General features: G+C 32.2%; 1 long non-coding RNA gene across 1 annotated transcript; it reads right to left on the bottom strand.

Annotated features, from left to right (window-relative positions):
• Positions 1-7999: 7999 nt before the first annotated feature.
• LOC120263774 lies at positions 8000-10014 on the bottom strand. The gene is made up of 4 exons (XR_005537123.1): positions 9771-10014; positions 8631-8770; positions 8422-8517; positions 8000-8331 (listed from the first exon to the last, which is right to left on the bottom strand). It is a non-coding gene; the product is annotated as an uncharacterized LOC120263774 (long non-coding RNA).
• Positions 10015-12535: the final 2521 nt, after the last annotated feature.

Below are 12535 nucleotides of genomic sequence, written 5' to 3'. Positions count from 1 at the left end.
GTCCATAGGAATAGAGATGAATTAATGATATACTAAAATTGACTAAAAGTAATATAACTTATAATCATCTGCATGTAAAAACACAAATTGATTATACTTGAGAAATAAGTTAAAAATATATACAATTGTATGTATGAAAAACAACCAATCAATTTAGGCATAAACGTAACTCTGAGCAATAAATAGTATGTGTGTGTGGCTCTAAACAAAAAGACAAATTCATGATATATAAAGACTAATACATAAATCATGAAGATCTCACTATAATCCAAATCTTAAAGTGGAAATTAATATCCTGAACCCTAGCACATTAATATCGTTATATATATATATATATAGAGAGAGAGAGAGAGAGAGATGGATGACCTAATAATTTGCTAACAACTAATAAATGGTGTTGAGAAATAGAACAATAATTAAAGGGAAAAACCAAAAGCAATCGATTCTCAGGAGCAGAGCAACAATAATTTGCTAACAACTAATAGATGGTGTTGAGAAATTTAACGAGATTTGGCAAAGAATGCCTACGTCCTCAGGAACAGAGCAGCTATCGATTCTCTTATTAGAATAAAATTAGGGTTACATATTACATGAATACACACACATATATATATATATATAAATTCTATCTGGTATAATTTTATATATATATATATAAATTCTATCTGGTATAATTTATTAAAATTTGAGCCATATACAACACATGATTGAATAGCCCATGATCTTTGTAACTGGATCTTAAAAATACAACTCAAAAAGTATCATAGTTTAAATAAGTTTGTATTCTTGAATCTAGGTCTAAAGGTTGAGTTAGTAGCTACTAAGCTATATATTTAGTTATGACATAGTAAGATTATATATACAGGGAGATATAGATTGCTATCAAATATTATATTTAGTTGGGTAATGATGATGTGTTTGGAATGGTAGTTAGTTGGCAAATGATTTGATAATCCCTTGGTTAAGCAATGACAAGAGATAAGGTTAGGGTAGTTCCATAGCTTAGTGATGACATAAGATAAGGTTAGGGTGGTTCGATAGGCTAGTGATAACATGAGATAAAGTTAGGGTAGCTTGATGGCCTAGCAAGACAAAAGATATGGTTAGGATTGAGAAAGAAAATATGGTCTCATGGTAAGGCACTATGGTAGTCAATGAGCAAGCGCAAATTTGAAAACTCATGCCCACATATTCTATAGAATATTGTTCATTCACTATTTATTATGTGTTTAGTATTGTAGACAACTTTTTATTCACTATACATTAGTCTTAACGTGGGTCTCTTGTGAAAGGAGTCATACTCTCTACCCCTCTAAAGTTGCATGGTAGAAAGATTTACCATTGAAGGGTAATGGTTCTTGATAAATTATCTTGGGCACATGTGACATGTCTTTATTATCCCGCGTGTTAGCATACCCCACATAAAATATCTTTGGGAGATCATTAAACCATTATGATTAGTACACTCTCATACATACATGTTCTTTTGACGACACTTATTGCTTTTGTCAAATATATATATTTATAAAGGAAAGTGAAAAGGTTAATAATAGTAAATTGGAGAAAGTAAAAATAAAATTAAGAATAGTTATATGTCTTCACCATGTTTTACTTCAGAGCAAGTGAAAAGATTAAGAAAATGTTTTCTTTTTAACTATGGTTTAGTTGTAACTATAATTAAACTTTAAAACTCAGATATTCAACCAAATTTCTCTTACTATTTTAATGAATTAGCGGATTATATATATATATATATACATATATGTAGAAATTGTTGGGGAACTGGGGTCTCAAACATACAGTGGACAATTCCTAGTAGTCAACACTATTCACCCCTCGAGGATCAACGACAATCAAATTATTATAATTTGCATTCAAACACTAATGTACATTTTCAGAAAGAAGAATTCTTGTGGAAAAACTCTTTACAACAAAGAGAAATCACAAGAACCTAGAGTTTTCAACTTGTATGAGAAGTAGTTACAGTGTTTTCTTCTCCCTTAAGCTACAAACTAGCTTAATCTAGCAAATTGATGCATACAATCAACAAAATGTCTTCTTTGAGCAATGAAGAACACAAAACAAGAAGAAAATCAACTTGCTCTAGCCAACTCTCACCTTCTTGCAAGCTATAGCTTAGTTTTACAAGAATAAAGAAGAAGAGCACAAATGTACCTTCTCTTCTTCTTCTTCTTAGAGCTCTCAAGCTCAGATCCGAAGCTCTAATATATATGTCTCTAAGCCTTCCCCTCTGATGGATCTTGAAGATATAGCCCGCAACTTTTTTCTTCTTTTTTTTCTCTCTCAAAAACTCTCCCGAATGCACTGTAGATAGAAGAGAGAATGAAGAGTTAAGTAAGTCTTTTGTGATGCTACAACACCCTATGCGGGTCGTATGTCGTCCGCATGACTTTTCCCTAAACTTGAGGGTCTCTTACAGCCTGCTACAGTACACATCATGCGATTGCTCTCAGGAAATTCCATATGGGTATCATGCGTGCTGTATGCCGCCAGCATGATTTTTCTCGAAACTTGAGAATCTCTAGCATTTTGCTACAGTAACTGATACAATACCATTTCATGTAGCTGCTCTTAGGAAAGCTCATGTGGACTACATGCGGCCCACATGCCCTAGCATGATGCTACAGTATTACTGTACAACTCAATTTTGAGTTATACACAAGTTCTAGGGAGGTAAATTTTTTAAGTGATCATTGTGCTTTGGCTAATTATCACTTTGGTGACTATGTTTCCATTTGTATTTTTTTGGTCATCATATATTGATTTCTTTTCACCGAGAGGTCACTATTGGATTTGGGCCTAAATTTAGCTGATGTGGCAGGCGGAAATGCCACGTCGCATTATAATAAATAGTTTTTAACGCGCAGTTGGGTTGGACACATCAACCCTATAGCACGTCATGTTAAGTTTGCCTAGTTAGCTTCTTCTAGCCTTGGCCATTCGCCATGGAAGTGCAGTCTCGAATCCTTCCCCCTTAGCTTCATCTGCGATCCTCTCTCTCATAGTCCTAACAAAATCTACGTCCTTGATCTCCCTTCGCCCTCTCTTTTTACCGCCAACAACAACGTTAAGGCCGGAGTCGGCGACGGTTACACCACCCGGCAGGCTTAACGAAAGAGTCAACCCAGTCTCATCCACCTCATCTTTCTCCATCTTTCTCATTTTCTCGTTTTGATTTTTTTATTTTTTTTGAGTTTTTTTTTCTTTGGAGATGAGCCGGATCTCATTTTCTCAATTTTGATTTTGTTTTTTGTTTTTTTGGTTTTCTTTGGAGATGAATCGGATGATGAGCCATTGCCTGATATCCAAAAACTCTGAGTTACCGCGCTTCGAAAAAATGAAAAAACCTTTTAGTTTAGGTCTATAAACATACACAAAATCCTCTATCCGACCCATATATTTATAAATCAATCTTATCTCGGATTTCTCCCCAGCAAAAAACAAAATCCTAGATCAAATCCTCAAAAGAAAATAAAAAATCAAATGAATCCTTAGATCTGATCACCAAAATATCACCATATCCCAAAAATCTAATCCAAAAATTTCAAAGCATTATATCCAGAATAGAAGCCCTAGCCTACAGATCATCCAAACCAAACAATTCAATCAAAAAATTAGAGAAAACCTAAAACAAGAGCCACAATGTGGATTGATGATTCCCCAAACTTACTAACTTACTATTTAGGATTCATGGCAAGAGATCGATGGATCTAATCACCGAGAACAAGCTCTCCTACTCTTCGACGGATCCTTCACAGCCTCCACCAAGATTGAATCAAAGAGAAGAGAAAACTGGTCACGCAGAGAACGAAAGAGGGCAAAGGATTGATTGACGAGAAGGATTGACCAGAGAAAACTGGTCACAGCATCCTTGTTCAGCTGTGAAGCTGAACAAGGATGCTTCACAGCCTTCATAGTTATCAGAGCTCCGTCGGGAGGTCGAGTGATCGAACCTGTCGATAAGCTAAAATACCTAATTATCGGTCGAGGATGTATACGGGCTTCGTTGGGTGTCGTGGAGACTAAACGGCTGAGGCGAAAAGAAGTTGACAAGGATGCTAACTAGGCAAGCTTCACATGACATACTTTGGGAATGACATGTCCAATCCAGTTACGCGTTTAAAACTTTTTATTTTAATGAGATGTGGCATCTCCGACTGCCACGTCAGCTAAAATTGGCCAGAAATCCAAAGTGATCTCCCGGTGAAATAAAATCGATATATGATGACCATTTTGATACAAATTAAAATATAGTGATCAAAATGACAATCAACCAAAACACAGTGACCTCTTCAAAAATTTACCCGCTTCAAACAAGGGCTGGACACCTTATAATAATTTTGTATTTACACTACAGTGTTTATAAAAAATACAGGATAGCCACTTCACAAGAAGAATTAATGTTTTATTTTTCTATCAAGTCAAATATTGAGGGTTCAAACCCTTCTTAACTCAAAGATCGAACATTTCAGGTTTCTCCACTATATATATATATATATATACATGAGAGTAGATATTGAGACAGGTACAGAGAGATGCATATATGTGGTGAGAGATTTTTTAATATATGACATTGTTACTAAATAAATAACCAGATAGATAAATAAATAAATAAATAAGAGTTTGATAGAATGAAACATCAAAGCAAGATCAAGAAACAAAGCAACATTACTTTTTTTTATTCAATTCAAAGAAGAGAAAGAGAACACAAGCCACACAAGAACAAGTAATAAGAAGTAGAAGTTATACATACATTATAACCTTGATACTCACAAGCATAAACTTTGATGAAACAAAGTTAATCATAATAATAATAATAAAAATGCCAAATGATCCAAGTTGCCCTGCATCTTAAAACAAGCTCATTGATCTCTCTCAAATCATGTTATCACAAGCCACCACCACCAACACCTTCTTTCCACCTTTGATCATCACCACCACCACCACCACAACCTTCCATTATTCCAAAAAGGACTTTGTTGCCCCCTTTGGCTTTGCTTATGAGAAAGAGGAGAAGAAAAGAGCTTGTTCTTGATGTTTATATATAGATTAGTGATGGTGATGAAAAAGGAGGACAGTGTGAAGACTTATTAGGGTTGGTTGGAAAGTTATATGGGGAGAGTGATGATGGCATCTTCTTGGGATATGCTTTGGTTGCAACTCCATTTTCTTTCTGCTTTTTCTTTTGAACTACCCTGTTGCAACTATTACTTTTTGTTGGGTATCTTAGGGATATGCTCTACTGCTTCTGCTAACAAGAGCTGGTGTGTCCACCTAGTGCTTCTCCTTTTCTAATTGAAAATAAATTTTGATATGAAAAAAACATAAAAATTTTTGTGTATACCGGGTATAAATAGAATTTAGTTTTGTTACAATGACTGAGATAAATATTTGACTTTCACATCAAAAATCAAGGGTGGCTTTTTTAAATGTGTGATTGAGACGTGCTAATTTGTCCATATTATTAAAAAAAAATTCGTTATGTATTATGTTTGATGGTATACTTATATTTAGCACTTATATTTAGTGCAGAGGATTTGTTTGAAGTGATGTACTAATGATAGTAAACAATCAAGAATAATAAAATTATAAATAACTACATATGTATTTTTATGAAATTTAAGTATAATTATTAATATAATTTAGTAAAATATGAATAAGTATGAGTTTAAAAAGAAATAACTTGTATATTTAATAATTTGGTAAATGTAAATGGAAAATTTAGGGAGAAGGGCAACTAAATTATTGATTATTTAAAAAGTAAGTTTTGCTTAATGTTTTTTATAATTGTATTCCTAAAAATTTGAAAAAAAAAATTATTGTGTATATTAATTGGTTTGGTAAATATAAATAGAATTTCTCATATATATATATTTTTATTTTTGCTATGATATTTGGCTCAAGGATTGCTTTAAGGTGATTTACCAATGACAATGAAAAATAAAAAATAATAACTAACTATATATATGTGTAAATATAATAGCCATTACAATATAATAGGAATAAGCATATATGTGTGTGTGTGTGTGTGTGTGTGTGTGTGTGTGTGTGTTAATTTAATAAATATAAACGGAAAATGGATATGGAGAATCCCAAGAAAAAGTATTCATTATTTAAAAAAATAAGATTTTTGCTTAATATCTAGAACAGCAACCTTGACTCAGTATTTCCAAAAGTGCACACCACACACTAATAAAAAGTAAAAAAATTATAAAAAGAAGAAGATTTCAAATCACACATTGATTAGCTTAAAAAAAAATAAGTGGCATATGAGTTTTGTGCAACAATTTCAATCGAGTTCCAGCCTAGCAGCAAGATACTTAGGCTCAAACTCAAACTTAAATACTCCGCTTGAATTCAATCGAGTTTGAACTCGATAAAGACAATTAAACTTGATTTAACCATAGATGTTTTTATGTTTGAGCTCAAACTCGAACTTAATTCTATATAAAATAATTTTAAAATAAATTAATATATATACACACAAATATGGTTGTTTGATAAAGCTTATGAACACTCGAATCAAGTATTAAGATGCTTGAATTTGGTCACTCAACTACTCAAGCTCGAACTCGACTCAATCATGATCAGGTTGAGTTTAAGTTTTCCCTGAATTAAGCTCGAGCAGTTTGTGAGTAATCGGATATTATTAGCACCCCTATGCAACATACAACACTCTTGCTCTTTTAACTAAAGACCAGATATTATAATAATAATAATAATAATAATAATAATAATAATAATAATAATTGAACAATTAAATAAATATTTATATAAATACATAAAGATTATGTATAGTGACATTTTTGAATGATTAAATTGAATGTTAGGATTCAGGAAGAATGAAAACAAACAAAAGTAAGAGTAATAAAACATGAAATCTATGGAGTCAAATCAAAGCTTGAGTTCTTAGATTTTATGGTTTTCCACTTCCTTTCTCCCACTAACACTTTTGTCATTTTATTTTTATTTTTTTCTGTTTTCTTTTTTTAAATAGAGATGCTTATACTTTAAAAACTATTGATTAAAAATATCCCAAAAGGGGCCTTTTTCCACCACAAAAGGTTAAAAAAATAAAGACTTTTATCAAGGTTTATATATATATATATATATATATATATATATATATACACACCCTTACAAAGCCCTGAAATTAGGAAAAATTAAGATTCTTGCCCACTTGTCTCTTTTATAGTTAACTATGGGCTATTATTGTAAATCATTTACCTATCTAATAAAAAATAACTTTTTTAGTGGTGGAAAAATCTTTATTATAGAGATAAATATGACAATATTTTGATAAATTTGATGAGTTTATTTCATAAATGGTTATAACTTAAAATACGAGAACAAGGCATATTAAAACCTATATATATATATATATATATATAACCAATAACAAGTGAAATACATAGAAAGGAAAAAAGACATTTCATTTATTTTCCAACAATAATGTAAGTATATTGAATTAAATTTTAGATTGAGTATATATATATACAAAGAAAAAAAAATTTATAGCTTGTTTTTAGAAGGGTATAAATGCAAATAATTTTTTTTGTAAAGGTGAATTTTTCCCTGTATAAAACACTTATGAAAATTTGCAAGGGTGTATTTGCAAAAATGTCAAAAACAAAAACAAAAAGTTCTGATTCATCTTGCACTTGATGATGCAGTACAAGAGATTCCAAACAAGTGCAGTACAAAAGGTTTATTCTCATGATGCAACACTTCTTTTCTCCACTTTAATTTAAATAAATGAGAAAAAGAAAACAAGAACCCTAAAATTGGATGCTGGAAAACAAACAAAACCTCTCAGAAAAGGAAAGGCCAAGCAATAAAAGTAATGGAAAAAAGTAATCTAGATTCAAAGACATAATTGACACTAAAGTATCATTTGTTGAGCATGAGGACATCTTCAATTTGGACTTCACCAAAGAATTTAATTCAATAAAGTTGTTAATCCAGAGCATTACTGGCAAACAAATGCATTCTATTAATGATTCGAAAAAAAAATGTCATTGTTAATCAAACTCAAAGAACAAAGGATTAACTTTTAACACTTTTAACAAGCACAATTAAGGATGACATTATGATGCTTAACTAAAAAAATGTCGACTCTATGACAAACAATCAAAGGTAGCATCTATATATATATATATATATATATATCAGGAAGTTATTTGCACCTTGTCAAGGTGAACTCGCATGTGCGACGGAATAGGGAGAACCAGCAGGGGCCACAAGGCCGAGGTACCGCATTATCTTTATTCGTCGTATTCTTCTGACTGATTTCTCCGGAAAATTCAACTCCTGTAAGCAGAATAACATTATGTCAACTTTAAGAGAAATGTGGCGAGATAATAATATATTTTGAGTAAACATGCTAGATAATGAACTCACGTCGAAATGAACTTTAAGCTTTCTTTTTCTTTTTGCCTCTACCTTCATCAACACACTCATCCTTGGTTCTGCTTGAACTTGTAATATTGAACATATCTGGAGGAAAAAAAAAACCTACCGGTTGTAAATATATCAAGGATAATCAACAAGAGTTCTGAATCACAATTGAAATTATCCGTTGAATAAAATTGAATAACAATGAAGGTTACCATCTGACTGTTCTTGCTGAATAGAGTGCCCTCAGCTCATCAGGACTTCGCTGGATTTGGACATGGATTTATCAGCCATAAAACCCAATTGCCCAGAATTAGAACCTGTATTAACTCCATTTACATCTGGATGTCTATCTCTGCATTAATGCAAGTACCATGAATATCTCACACAACAGAAAAAGGGTCATACGGAAGCAATAGCACAGCATCAATGTCAACATCACTAGATATTCATCAAGAAAAATCATATTATTGCAGAAAATATATAACAAAAGCAGCAGGCTTTATATGCAAGGGTTGATGCATCAATGCAGAAGAGAATACAACTCTATCAAATTGATTCTAGATTATAGATGATATCCAGTTTACCCCAGGTGCACTCTTTCATATATCTAAGAGAATGGGGATTTATGCGACAAGACTCCCACTCATTCAGTTCTGAAAAACTTTTTTTGTATACCATCTACAATTCCTTAAAGAGCATGTAGAAAGTTTATAGAGAGGGTATACAAGAAGATTTGAGACAAGACTTTTATCACCCACTGACTTGAAACCAAACAATAAATTTTGCATTTACTATTCATGCAGAATGTATCATCAATAATGTATATTATAGAATATACTATAATGATTTACCATATGCTATATTTCTTTGAGCTATTGAGTGGGCTGGCCTCTGATCAAGCTCAACCTGATTACTTGAAATCTAGAGCCAAGCTCGAGTTGCTTACAAATGGCTTGGTCATTTGACAACCCTAATATTAGGATTGATGCTTAAGAGGTGCTTCTATAAATATAGAGTGAACAATATAACAACAGAGGAAAAGTAAACTGAAGATGCTTATCGGAAAGTAAAAACAGATTCACAGAATAAACGCTATGACTTTTGACACAATCAAAACAATTAGAAGGCAATAGTTTGGTTGCTTGTGTTGTTTTGGATCTAATGCTGCAAAAGGCCATGTACATGGAATAGTACATTAATAAAGAAATTCAGCAAAGCAGTCAAGGAAAATTGGAAAGAGCATCTCTCAATTCAAAATTTCAAAAACAAGATGACATGTACATACTATTAATAGGATATATGAATAACTACTATGGCCATCTTTCTCGAGAAAAGCTTCATAATGTTCATACCGGTTATCACAGGTATTGGTTAAAACATTTGGAATAACTGATTCAGTTTGAAAAGCTGATGTCAGTACAGGCTTCCATACAATTCCATTGTCTTTTCTGCTACCAGAAGTAGTGCTTTCTGAATGAGCAGAAACACACATTTCTCTTGAAAGTTCAGAAACTGAATTATCATTGCCTTGATTTATAACAGCAGTCCTTATGCTAGAAGAATCACATCTGCAATTTGAGAACTCGGCTAGAGAACCTGTACATCGATCAAACACAGGGTTAGAAACATTATCTGAATTTCCCACCAAAGATTGGAAAAAAGAAGGCCAATAAAGGATTGTATATATCATTAAAAGTAACAAATGAAGCAATAATATCATGAATAGGTAAAATTAAAGAAAAATGATTATCCGCAATCCTATTTTGTTGCATATTTTGTTGGTGGATGTTATGTAGTAACGAATAATATGATGACACGACTGAGATTGAGCAAAATCATAATTAATAAAGAAGAAACATTATTCAGGCAAACAAACAACACAGCTTTAGTCAACTATAAGTTAATCCTTTTGGCGTTGTACATTGGCAAATCAATTTCAAGTCAACCAAATGCTTGAAAGAATAACTATAAACTGTTATACATTGTGAAGGAACTAACACAAAAAGGCAAATGCCATTTTTGCAGAAATAATATCATCTAGAAACAAAATAGGACCTAGATCACAGTAAGACAAATTTAAAACTTCTGGATGTATCACCATCAAAGTTTTCAACAAGTGTGCCCTAGTACCAAGCAAGAGAACCAAAAGCCATAATTACATGATATTTCTTATATCATCATGCACTGAAGTTCAATTTCAATCAAATCAACAGAATCTCATAAACTTATAACCTAAACAATGCCATTTTTTTTTAATTAGGGATTCACATTGCATCAGCTTTTATTTAAATACAACATGTTCAGAAACCAGAAAATAATCACTTCATTGAAGTCTAAATCCTCTCACAGGAATCCAATCCAATGCCCATCTAAGAAACCAAACACTTCCCAAGAAGCCATTGTCAAAACCATGAATTCATCAAGGAACATAATAGAGACAATGCAATTTGTTTAATCTGGAATTTACATTGCAACCATTTCTCTCCCTATATGCACTTGCTTTCTTCAGTGAAAACATACTGTAAAGATCAATGAAAAACCATAAAAATCAAATCTTTGAAGTTTGAAATCCTCTCACAACAATTCAAATCCAAACACTTCAGAGGAAGTTATTTTCAAAACCATAAATTCATCAAAGAAAACAACAGCAACCATACCAAATTCCAAAATTTGAGCATAAACCAATAAAAAACCATCAAAATCGAAAAAATCCAAGAGGAAAAAAAAAAAAGAGACCTTTTTGTACGAGGGCGTCGGGGAGTAGAGCTCCGTGCCTGCCGGCAGGACCTCGAAATCGGGAGGAATTGCATCACGGTGGATCCCCAAGAGGGGATTGTGCTTATGGTTTGAAGGATTTAGAAGAACTAGGGTTTGAGAAGAAGACGAAAGAGAAAGGGTACATTTTATAGCTCTGAATCGTAAATTTTCCCGGAAAATTTTGAGAGTTTGTTTGAGTCTCGGAACTATTGTGCTTGCTTGCCTTTCATTGTGAAATTTCAAGTTTTATAGGGTGTGTTTTTGTAAATTTAGGTAAATTTTCATGTGTGACGTTCAAAAATAAATTATTATTACTGAGTATTGCGTCAAGGAATATATACAATAAATCAAATTATTTTTTTAAAAATATTTCAAATTTTTAATTCAAAAATAATATTTAAAAAAACAATGCAATGCCATTTTTGGAATGTTATTTTTTTCTTTTTTTAGATATCTCACCTTTACTAATTATATATATATTTATATATATATATATATATATATAAAGAGTAAAACACTCAGATAGTCATCCATCAATATGGGTGATACTGGTTTGGTCCAAGTTTTGAAATTTATTTTTTGTTAGAAATTAATACGGTATAAGACATCTAAGCATCTGAGCATAAAAAAATAAGAAAAACATTTGGTATATTAGGTAAGCCTAAATAATTAAATAATAACAAAAAGCATGATCACGCACTCCAACCATAGCAAATTAGGTATGACAAACGAAGGGACTAAGATCCGTGACTCGGAAGAAACCAAGAGCTCTTCCAATCTATCATATTCTCTCCGTAGATGGGGTCTGGGTATTCATGAGAACATTAGATCGAGGGACAGCTCTTGTTGGTTTATATTAATCCTTTTTTTCATTAAAAGACCAGGGGCTAACAACTCAAGCAATCGCCTTTCTATGTGTTGAAGAAACACGGGAAGCAGAGGACCAATGATGTTTCTTTTTCTTGTTTGAGAAAGGTTAGGAATCTAGAATATAGTTATCTTTACCTCCCCTTTGAATTTTAAAGTAGATTATTATCCAAAATAACTATTACGATTAATATAGAATTCAAATGATAATGTTGGGCCACTGCATTTATTTAAATTTGCTTAATTTTAAATTATCATAAACATGATTTAAATTTGAATTAATTCAAACAAACTTTTTTGTCATTCATGTTTATGGTGTTAACTGTGGGTTAACAACATGGCACGCCATACATTAACATTACTAACAAAAACTCCTCTTTTTCCTCCCTTCTTTGAGTTCCCTCCCTCTCTAAAAATTGTAATCCCTTTTTCTCTTCAAATCTTTTAGAATCGAAAACCCCTAATCTTTGGGCTCTCAACGTGGTTCCAAACT

Source organism: Dioscorea cayenensis, chromosome 1 (assembly GCF_009730915.1).
Source record: "Dioscorea cayenensis subsp. rotundata cultivar TDr96_F1 chromosome 1, TDr96_F1_v2_PseudoChromosome.rev07_lg8_w22 25.fasta, whole genome shotgun sequence".
Taxonomy (NCBI): domain Eukaryota; kingdom Viridiplantae; phylum Streptophyta; class Magnoliopsida; order Dioscoreales; family Dioscoreaceae; genus Dioscorea; species Dioscorea cayenensis.
This window is presented reverse-complemented; position numbering and strand designations above follow the sequence as displayed.